Source organism: Pithys albifrons, chromosome 11, assembly GCF_047495875.1.
Source record: "Pithys albifrons albifrons isolate INPA30051 chromosome 11, PitAlb_v1, whole genome shotgun sequence".
Classification (NCBI taxonomy): domain Eukaryota; kingdom Metazoa; phylum Chordata; class Aves; order Passeriformes; family Thamnophilidae; genus Pithys; species Pithys albifrons.
Window position 1 is genome coordinate 18,565,332 of NC_092468.1, and position 11,194 is coordinate 18,576,525.

Genomic DNA, 11,194 nt, shown 5'->3' on the forward strand with positions numbered 1-11,194 from the left:
CCTGTACCCCCCCAGGCCTCCCAGGATTCTTTACCGAGGATAGGAAACCCAACCCCTGGCCAAGCAGCCCTCCTGAGGCTTCACACAACGTGTGCGCTGTCCTGACTGTGGTTTGTTTATGGATTTGTATATAAAGAGTGCCAGATTCTCAGCCAAGTCCAATTTATCTCAGGGTAAACTGCACTTATGCCATTTATTTCAGTCCTGATTTACACACGTCAAACAAAATACCTGCAGATCTTTTCCCTTCTCAGCTTCTCCGAAACGACTCTTCTGGCACATTTAAACCAAGACAGTCTGCAAGAGTTGTAAAATGAGTGTGAAATTTTAACTCAGGTCAACTTTAAGTGCCCACTTACAGTCTCTGGAGGGAATGGTATTATACCTTATTAACCTGTTTAAAATTCTGCCTAGAAACTCTTTGATATTGCATGGGTGGTGGTATTGCTTTTTCTACTTAATAAATGGAGACCTTGAGTTTTCCAAGCGAGCACAAGAGAGAAACTCTTCTGTTCTGTAAACAACTGTGTGTCCAGTTTCCATGCACGGATACCCAATTTGTGCATGCAACTGTAGTTATTGTGCATTCAAATGGGGCACACCACTAGTCACGGGCCTGGGCTTCTTGCCAGTTTAAAAGTCAGCCCTTCTGTATGTAGAAAGAGAAAGCAGTATCCAATAGAAACAGTGCTCTGCATGCACTCACAGCTCTTATTCAAGGCTCTCAGAACAATGTCTAACTGTTAATCTTCCCAACACTGCCATGAGGCAGGGAATATTTTATCTACATTTTACAGTCAGAGGAAACTGAGGTTAAGTGACTTGCCCAAGGTCAAAAGACAGATTTAATGACAGGGTCAGGATCTAGCCAGGAGACTATGCTGCCCTGACACTGGCTGCTACACCTTGGTGTGGATGAGGACTAAATGTGTCCTTCCTGCTACATCCGAGCAGTGTTGTTTGCTAAAGGTCTAATCCAAGGAAGCGCAAACAAAAATCTGCAGTGGTGCCAAGATTAGGGAAATATCTCCTCTGTGGTTGGGCTCTTTTTGTGTTGTAAATGCAGAGGCTGAAATTTCCAGAGATGTGGATGCCCAATTTCCGCTAACATTAATAAGCTGATGTGTCCAAATCCTGTAGGCAGCTTTGAAAGCCTGTTTGTGCTTTCCCTCTTCCTACTATTCAAGCATAGAGTAAGGTCAGGGCTTTCCCATACCCTCTCCCTTCTCTGCCGGTGGAAAAATTCTGGCCATACCTTCACTTACTCTGCAGTGAATGGATAATGTCACTGGGGATTGATTGATCTAATACCCACAAAAGGCCAGAGGAGAGATTCCCTTGGTTGCCACAGATACTGGATCAGGACCTTATCTTTTTATGGCACTCATATCTCTCTCACTGTTTTAATATCTGAACATCTCGTGGTTTATAATATATTCTACTTCCTAACTCACCCATTAGATACAGAGGTAGCATTAATCACTTAATCCCATTTTACAGATGATGAACTGAGGCACATCAGACTCCACACTCATTTCAGTCTGAACTACTCTGAGACACTCTTGGCATAAGCAAGAGGACGAGATAAGCACCTGCAGCCAGAGATTTAGACACTGTCTTAGGAAGGGATAGTACAGCAAGAGTGAACAGCCCTTTGGAAAGTGCCTTTTTTTTATGTTGACTGAGAAGGGAGGCTGGATGACGAGGTAGTTAAAATCCCTCCCTTTGAGACAGCTACTGCTAGGTCAGGTGAATCCCCCCCTAAATGAGTTGCCCAATGCCATGGAGAAAAGTTGTGGCAAAGGAAGAAATTGAGTCCCACACACAATCACAAGGCTATTTTCCTTGGACTAAGCTTTGATTTCGGGTAGAGGATTTTTTTCATTAAGGTAGGAAAAATAGTAATAAGTTTAAAACTATCAGCTTTGCTTGGATTAGTCACTGGGAATGTCAGTAGCCTGGCTCTTGAGCTCTGGCCTCTTTGACTTTCGTATGTTTAGATGTTCAGGCCCTAATGAGTTGATCTCGTTGATCTTTAGGTACCTATTCATATGCAAATCCTGGCATTCTACTTTTGCTAAATAGTCTTTGTATTAACACATGAAATAAATTTTTAAAAAAGAAAGTCAGGCTGTGGTAAATCCTCATACTTAGGTTTGTTTGCATTTGGATAAATGATCATGGTCCCTCTTTATATGATCTTGCTGTACCCCTGTTAGGAAAAGGCGGGGGTGGAGGACTGGGTGATATTTAGAAATCCGACTTCTAATCTCTTCCACATCACTGTAAATGTTTTGTCAAAGAAAAAAATTATCCAAGAACCAAGAGATAAAGATGCAAAAATATGTTAATACCTCAGCTTCCTATTTGGCCAAATTTTTAAAATTAATGCAGAAATGTTCTCATCCTAATATCCCTAGATGGTTAGTCTACTAAAAAGACAAGATCTGTCTTCTAAGGCTCCAAAAATCATGTCTTACCACAACAAGGATGCCTTTTCACAAGGGATTTTGCAGGTTAACAGTGCATCTGGCCTGTGTGTGAGAGACATGTACATCACTGTGCCATGCCAGAGCACACTCGAGAGATTTTGAGCATGAATCCTGACCCCAGTAGTGAATGAAAAGCACTCAATGACTTCAAAGGGTCCCGGATTTCACCCATCGTTTTTCAGACTCTGAAGCTTGCAATCATTAGTGCTTTGCTTTAAAAATGGTGGCTGCAGTGCAGTAAAGTCATATGGGAATTTCATTCAACTCTGTAATAAACTTCTACTATCTCTGTTTAAACCCTGTGATACAGTTATGTATGTAGTGCCTACAGTACAACTACATATATTTAACTAGGTTTGTCACAGACAATAATCTGAAACACAGAAACACTAGAAGACTTGCAGGGCCTTGAAACCTACCCTGGGCACTACATATATGCATGTATGTATTTATATTTACAGATGTGTGTATGCGCTTACAACTTGCCAAAAAATCTCAGCCTTAATTTGAACAGCTTGCTTTGATTTGTAGCTGAGTTTCATTTGCTAAGGAAAAGATGTTTAGGAGCAAATGCAGGTTGCAACAAAATGTTAGGAACAAACTGTCCAGGATCTTCTTTCACAACAATCCCACGCGCTTACAAATCTCCCTTTAAGAATAAAGTGGTAGTGCAAACACCTAATTAAAAAAACGGCTTGTATTCAGAGTTACTAATTAAAAATCCTCATGTTCCCCCGACTTTTTCCCCCCTCTGTGGAAATCTGCAAGTTATTTAATTGAAGTCCTATTTTGTCGGTGCAGATGCACGAAGTGTCTGAATCATCAAACAGATTTAGGGTGTTTTGATTGTTGTGTGTGCCTCATTGCTATTCCCAGAATGTCGAGCTGAGCTTATGCTGATCGGCAGGACTTAGAAGCATGAAACAGTAAAAGAGTCCTTTCTTCTCATCCCGGCCCCATCCCCCTTGCCCCCCTGGATTTACATTGAAACTTTGCCAATCTCAGATCGCACTCTGTCTGCTGCCTCTGCATTAAAATGGAGCTGCTTGCCTGTTTCTTTGGCCCCACACTCCATCTTCAGATTCCCCTGGGCTGCCCTAAGACGCCCTCATGTTGCTTCAGTGAAACTTCTTCAAGAAGACAATTTCATTTTCTTCCTTTTTTTTCCCCCCTCTTTTTTTTTCTTTTTTTCCCCCCTAAATAAAAATCCTTCTCTGTTTCTATATTTGTGCGCTGTGTGAAAAGAAAGGAGTCAGAGGAGGAGAGCGAAGCCTGTTTTCGTCTAGAGGTGAAAACAGCCTGGTGAGCAGCAGGTGCAAAGCCCCAAAGCAGCTGCTTACTGCTCTCAAGTTGAAGCGCCTTGGTCTCCCACCCTCCACGCCAAGAGCACTTCATATAATCCTCTCATGCAATTCACACTGTAATTGCAGATATCCAGACTGCTAGGGCTCATTTTATTATTATTTTTACTGATAACAAGATCTGCAAACAGGGGACCAGTCCTAGTAATTAGTTGTGTGTCACTAGGCAGCTTCAGCTGCAGCAACTTGGATTCTTTACCTTTCTTTTTCATTCTTTTTTGGGAGGGGAGGCACGACTGCTTTGCCCCCTCCTACCTCTCCTCTTTTTACCTCCTTGATGGCCACTCAAAGTAGCACATGGGGAACTATCCTGCTGGCTCTGTGGGTCCTTTTATTATCTCGCCTGCCTCTTTCAGTCCCTGAGACACCGGCTGTTGGATGGGTGCTAGCAATGAAGATTATTGTCTTGAGGACCAGCTTGTTTTCTCAAGGCTCTGCTTGTTACATTGCTAATTATGGGTCTATGGGATCCTTTTCTGGTGTCTGACTAAGTGGCATGGATTACTGTGTAATCATTTCCCACTGGGGAGGGGGATCTTTTTTATTATTATTATTATATACCTCTGGACAACTTTTCAGTTGCTTTTATTTAGGTAATTGCTCTTCCCTATAATACAGGAATTCTCATTTTTTAAAATCATATTATGGATTTCACCAAATACAAGTTAACGTGTTAATTACTGGTAAATACACACTTCTTTTTCCCTTCTGTTCATAGTGAATACAGATCCTATGAATGTGTTGTTTGTCATCTGTACCCCTTATGTGTTATTTCTGTCTAATAGGACACTGTTGTTTACAGAATGAAAAGACAGAACATGGACACTTGGCTCTAAACTTTTGTTTTAGATTAGGGCTTAATGAGTTTATGCTTCTTTTTCTCAGCTTTATTTTTCAAGCCAAAATATAAAGGAATAAAAATCAGTTTGATGACATAATTATTTTTAATAACCTGAACAGATTTGCAGTGCTGAGACACTATGAAAAAGCCTGAAAAATGGGATCCTTTATTTAGTTGAAGAAAGCTTGATCCATCTGCCAGGAAGTCAAGGCAAATTTTCCACTGAGTCAGAGAAACTCACATCAGTGTGGAAGACCAGAGGAGTTTCTTCCAGACTGTCCTGGTAACACCCTGGGGTCCAAAAACACAAGTATGGTTGAGGTGGAAGGGAGTGGAAGGGGGAGGAGATTCCAGTAGGATTCAATTACTAGAAAGGTTTTCAGTTTGCCTTAAAATGGCTTCTTTTCCTGGGTTACTAGAACTGTGATTTTTTTGAAAAACTAAGTTACTGAGATCTTTCTGTTATGCTGCATTTCCAGGTTTTGTTAAATAAAACTATTGCTCACCTGACAATTGCAAAAGAAATGATTGAAAGACTCGAAAGTTCCAGTGGTGCTAGGACAACAGTGTTGGCTACAGAGACTATAAAAAACCTGAAAACAATTTGACACAGAACTAGAAAGGTCAAAGAATAGCTTATTTCCAGGACTGGACAAGTGAATTTTGACTAAGGTGTAAATGAGAACATTTTAAGACTGACTTAATCTGTTCCATGCTATTTAGGATTTCAAAGGCTTGTTCTGGCAATGAGGAACACCCAAAGCATTGGTGATCTCTGCGGACACCTATTTCTCATGGGCCACAACTCATGTTAGGATGTTGAGTTTCACAATTTTTATGGCATTTTCAATCACTCCAAAGTTGGTATGGCAAAAACTTTCAGCTGAAATATGCAGACCAATTGCAGTGTTAGAGTGTTGTCAGACTCCAGTGTCACCATGGACAATAATCCAGCCAAAACATGGCCCAAAGAGCTGCTGGACTTGTAGCAAAGTAAACACAGTCCATTAGCAATTCTCAGCAGTCAGTCCAAAAGTGCCTTTCCCTGGGTGAGCCAACAGGGATGTCCACAAGCTTTCAAAATAAACATAATTCAAGGTGACACCGGCACACCAGGACCTGCATTAAGGACATGTCAGAAGAAGTGAATTGCAAACTGGCAGAGTGGAACAGAGCAGGTCAAGTGATATGGTGAAAAATCCCTGTGTTGGTTCCTATGAAACTTTCAAGCAGTTCAATTGGTTCAGTGCAAATGCTGTTAGCTGTGCAAGTACGGTGAATTTAATCTATAATGTCAAAAGAGTTTGCATTCTTTGCCAGTATAAATGTTAACACTTAGAGACACTCCTGAAGATGAGATTTATTAGGCTACAAAGTGACAACGCCTGAATATTTCCTTGAGAAACGTGTTATTCCATCTCAACTAAAATTAAAACAGGTCAAGTAAACAACTCTGAAAGCTGGAAAACTCAATTTCTTGCCCATCCAATTATGCCTAGCTAGACCAGCCTGTACAATTTTCCATTATGACTGTTATGAACTGTGTGTGGTCCCCCGACTGTACCATACAAGCTGGAGCACTGGAGCACAATAAGGCATGTTAGGGGCTGTCAGCGTGTTTTAGGATCTCCTAATTCCTGTTCACTGTAATCATACTGCTGTATACAATATAGCATTGGAGATGACCTTTTGAGCAAATATTCTGCTTTACATCCCCAGACTGGAAAAGTTCAGTTTGAGAGATGAAAAATGTTAATTAATTTTTTTATTAGCTAAAATCAAAACTTTGGATGCCATTATAGAAGCTTTCTCCTTGGTCCTGGACTATGGCCATAGCTGTTCTTTCAGGCTCCTCTTTTTATCCATGTTTATTTATGTATGGATTTTTCATTTTTACTTTTTACTGGCCTGCTTTGTGTCAAGATTACCTATCCTTCATTCTGATTACTTCACTGTAATTAATTTATTTACTGTTTAAGTGCTGGTTGGGTAGAACATCGTAAAATCTCACCCACCAAAGAACCTCCAGCTCTTATAGAAGAATCTCTTTTTTACTTAAATCAAGTGATGAAATCCAACCAATTTTCTTTCTCTTCTTCCTCCCAAGGCATATAGACTTTCCAGCTGTTGCAGAACTATATAACCACCCTACAGAAAGGGCTCATATTTTTATTTAAGCACTTACCAGCTTTTTAACCGTGCAGATGGGCCACGAGAACAATCCTTCCACAGCAAACCAGGAAGCCACAGCCCCAACTTGGGAAACCAGTGACACGAGGCAGCAGCACAAGCAGGACTTTCAGAAGGTGAGAAGTCTCTCATCACCTGCAGGGGTGGAGAAGGTATTTCACAAAGGCCAGAAATGAAGGAGGAGTAAATGTCTAGTCTGGCACAGTCCCAACTTGGTGCCAAGGGTCTGTGAGAGGCAGGGTGGAATGTACGAACCACTGACTGCAGTGGTGGGGAAGGTGTAGAGGTCCTTGGGCGAGCACATCCTGTCTTGTTTTGGGACACAACTGCATAGAAGGACAGGGCTTCATGGGGAGAGTTTGGACTCAGTCAAGGTGGCCATGGGTCCTAGAAGAAAGGAACAGCATCCATAATCACATTAATTACAGTAATTGAAATATCATTTGGGAGTAAGAAAGGCTGTATATTCCAATGTGTACACCTCTGTGTTGCCATCAGCCCTTTCCCTGCAGGTTAGCAGCCCTATGGGTTGTATGTCTATGTGGACTATGTGAGGGAGGATTTGGTCTCTTCTACCTTCCTTTATCTCTACCCTATGGGAGTCAGGGTCAGCTATCCAAAGAGGTTTCATCACATGTCAGTTGTGCTTTAAGTGCCTCCTCCATAGCTCGTCCTTCTTCCCATATCACAGTATCAAATAGCCAACCCAGCTCCAGGTCAACTCTGGTCCTTGTCATGATTTCAAACAAAAATAACTCTGGGCTATGCCTCTCACATGGAAGGACACCATCTGCAAAAATTCTCCCACCAAACAACTTAAAAGGGTGGGCAATAACTTGCTTACTGGTGTGCTGCACCCAACTTCAACCTGTTGCTCTCAGGAGGAGCTCTGGTGTTCCCACATCTGCCTGCACCTCTCTGCTGTCTCCTGCATTACTTTAGCATCAAGGAAAACTGGTGCTTGCACAAGTCCTGCTCTATGCCTGGAGCTCTTAGATTCTATAATAATGCTACAAAGATGTATCGTAAACTTAAAAAAGAGCAGCACGTGGGCAGTCAGACACTGCCTAGTGATTTGCATGTGCAAATACTTGTACCATATTTAAAAGCTGCTTGTGAAACTAAAGCTGTAAGTATTGCTGAGGCTTGAAAGCAGTAAAAACCACTATTAAAGCAGTCCATTAAGGCACAATTACATACAATAATAACACACCTAACTGCTGTGGGCTCAATATAGCAAGCCATTCCCAAATTGGTCTGAAAGATTTCATATGGCAGATTTCAGATTTCATGCAATTTTGCTATACTGGGTTTATATCTGCTTGTATTAGAGCAGCATTGGGGAAAAAAACAGGCAAAACTGGAGCCCCATCCTGGTAGACAACATAAAAAGCCATAGGAAGAGATAGTTATCTTCATTTCAACAAATTTAAATAGACATGCTGAGGCAAAACAGTGGGAAAGGGAACAAAACTAGGTGAAGAGACTTGCCAGAGATTATAAATGAAGTCAATACCAATGGCTTTAGACTGCTGTGACACATCCCCTGCACCGCCCTGCCTCACACTGACCCAGACACTGGGAGTTTGGTTTCCTCCTGTCTACACAACACTTACAAAACCTACTAATTTTCTATTCTCACTAGCAATGAGGACAAAGGGCAGATGACTGGATTTTGTTCCTCTGTGGCTGCCAGCTTTTTACAGCCCTTCCACAAGCTTGAATAACACACGTAGCATCTGGAGTGCTGAGGGCCATATTTTAAAGTGCTCGGCACCCAGCAGTGCCTCTAGGAATGCTGGCTGGAAGTAACCGCCAGCCAGATGTTCAAAATAGTACCAACTTGCTGAGATCTTTGGCCATTTCTAGCGGGGTCTGAGAGAGAGCAGAACAATTCTGAAAGTCTGCAAAATGTAGCCTGCTTGGTATTTTTAATATAAATGTGCTTCAAAGTCTAGAACCTGTAAGCCAAATATTTAAGGAGCATTGGGAGCTGAGCTTTGGGGTATCTGGTTATAAAATTCACCTATCAACGGGAAAAGTAACTGTTTTTCTTTACAGAGTACCCAAATTTGTGCATAAGAAAAATGTGCCATGAGAAAAAGGCTTCCTAAAAAATTGCAAATAGTAATATTTTTTAGAGGCAGGTAAAAGACCTATTATTAAGCATCATTCCCCCACATTTTTACAATGGGATCCTGTTCCTTAGAACAGAATTATTTTAGGTGGGAAAAGATCTTTAGAGTCATTGAGTCCAACTGTTAACTCAGCACTGCCAAGTCTACCTTTAAACCATATCCCTAAGCACCTTCTCTACATGTCTTTTAAACACCTCCAGGGTTGGTGGCTCCACCACTTCCCTGGGCAGCCTGTTTCAGTGCTTGACAACCCTTTCTGTGAAGAAATTTTTCCTAATATCTAATCTAAACCTTTCCTGCTGCAACCTGAGGCCATTTCCTCTTGTCCCATCATGTGTTCTTGAAAAAAGAGCCCGACCTCCACCTGGCCACAACCAGGTAGTTGTGAAGAGTTATAAGGTCCCCCTGAGCCTCCTTTTCTCCAGGATAAACACCCCCAACTTCGTCAACTGGTCCTTACAAGACCTGTGCTCCAGACCCTTCCCCAGCTCTATTGTTCTTCCTTGGACCCGCTCCAGCATCTCAGTGTCTTTTTTGTAGTGAGGGGCCTGAAACTGGACACAGTATTTGAGGTGAGTACTCACCAGTGTTGAGTACAGAGAGATGATCCCTTCCCCAGTCCTTCTGGCTACACTACTGCTGATACAATCCAGGATGCCATTGGCCTTCTTGGCCACCTGGGCACACTGCTGGCTGATTCTTAGCCATAAGCACTCAACCCTACTGTCACCATCGTTAAGCTCTAGACAGTTGAACCACTACCTAACGAACAGGGCTACCCACCACCCCTCCCTCCTCACCTGTCCCTTTGGAAGAGTTCACAGCCATTCATTGCAGCACTCCAGCTGTGCGAGTCATCCCACGGTATTCCTGTGATGGTAACCATGTCATTGTCTTCCTGCTGCACCGTGCTTCTAGCTCCTCCTGGTTGTTGCCCATGCTGCCCTCAAACATTTCTGTGCTTCCTCCAGGCTAATGTCTTATGACCTTTTGGGCTTGCACCCATCTCCCCTCTCTGTCATTGGTGGCTCCCAATGTTAGCAGTGCCTACATTCATTTTCCCCAAGTCAGAGCCAAATTCTTTAGCTTTTAAGTGCTTTTATTCATTTTTATAAGCCAAGAGGGACTCGTTCATCAGAGTTCATCATGGCTGTATTTCCCCACAACCCCCCCCATTTAATTTTAGGAGTGGGCCAGCCCCAATATTTGAAACTCCTGCTCCATTTCTTTTCATTCTCTTTTTCTTCCTTCCTTCCTTCCCCCTTGCTCCCTCCCTCCATCTCCTACTCTGTCCCCTTCAGAAGCCCCCAGGATGACACTGCTCATTGATGCTTCTCCTTCATTAGCATTTCAGCAACTTGGCTCAGTAGTTTCAGAGACAATCCGTCATGAGAAAACTGAAGAATGTGCCCCATTTGCATGATTCTGTGCCAGAATGCAACTTTTTCTCAGCTGTTCATTGTGTAATTTCCCCTTGAGCCTTCAACTTTCCCATGAAGTCCCAGAAATCATATTATAGAATTCCAGTACAGCTGCAATGCTCCAAAGATTAGTTTTATGGGTATTTTAACCAACCTCACAGCTCTACAAAGAGAATCACATACATAAGTAACACAGTTTTACTTTCTGTTGTTAGGAAAGGCAATGTGCCTAGTTGAATAAAGTCCTTTAAAACTACAAGAAGGAATTTATGCCCCATGATGAGAATGATCCAATAACTGTTGTGAATTCTTAGGCATATTTTGAACTTCCACTTGTCCTTCCTTAATTATTTTATTCCTCTTACAATTAAATGTTTGTAATCCATTTTGAGAGTCTTTCCAAAATGAATGGATATGCAAACAACTTGATTGAAATGCTCAGTGCATATGACTAAAAGTTACTGGCTCTCACACATCAGCAGAACAAATCAAGCTTTTAGTTAGTTGGTTTTAGAAATCAAAAAGTGGTTTATAAAAAAGACAGGCAGATAAAACCTGCTTCTAATTACTTTCTAGAGGGCATCTGAGTTTGTAGAAATAAAAGAGTTTATTATATTAAAAGTAAGCAAGAAACTGAAAATTGGTGTGAAGCAATCAAACTACTTTGTCAATTAAAATGTATCCCATTAGGAAAATTAGGCACCTGTTCCACAAAAGTTGGACAATGGAGCATGGGAGGAGAACACTGCAT

General features: G+C 41.8%; 1 long non-coding RNA gene across 1 annotated transcript; it reads right to left on the reverse strand.

Annotated features, from left to right (window-relative positions):
- Positions 1-217: 217 nt before the first annotated feature.
- Positions 218-7,261, reverse strand: LOC139676980 (uncharacterized). Its single transcript, XR_011698754.1, has 3 exons — positions 7,140-7,261; positions 6,880-7,019; positions 218-297 (listed from the first exon to the last, which is right to left on the reverse strand). It is a non-coding gene; the product is annotated as an uncharacterized lncRNA (long non-coding RNA).
- Between the last annotated feature and the right edge of the window lie 3,933 nt (positions 7,262-11,194).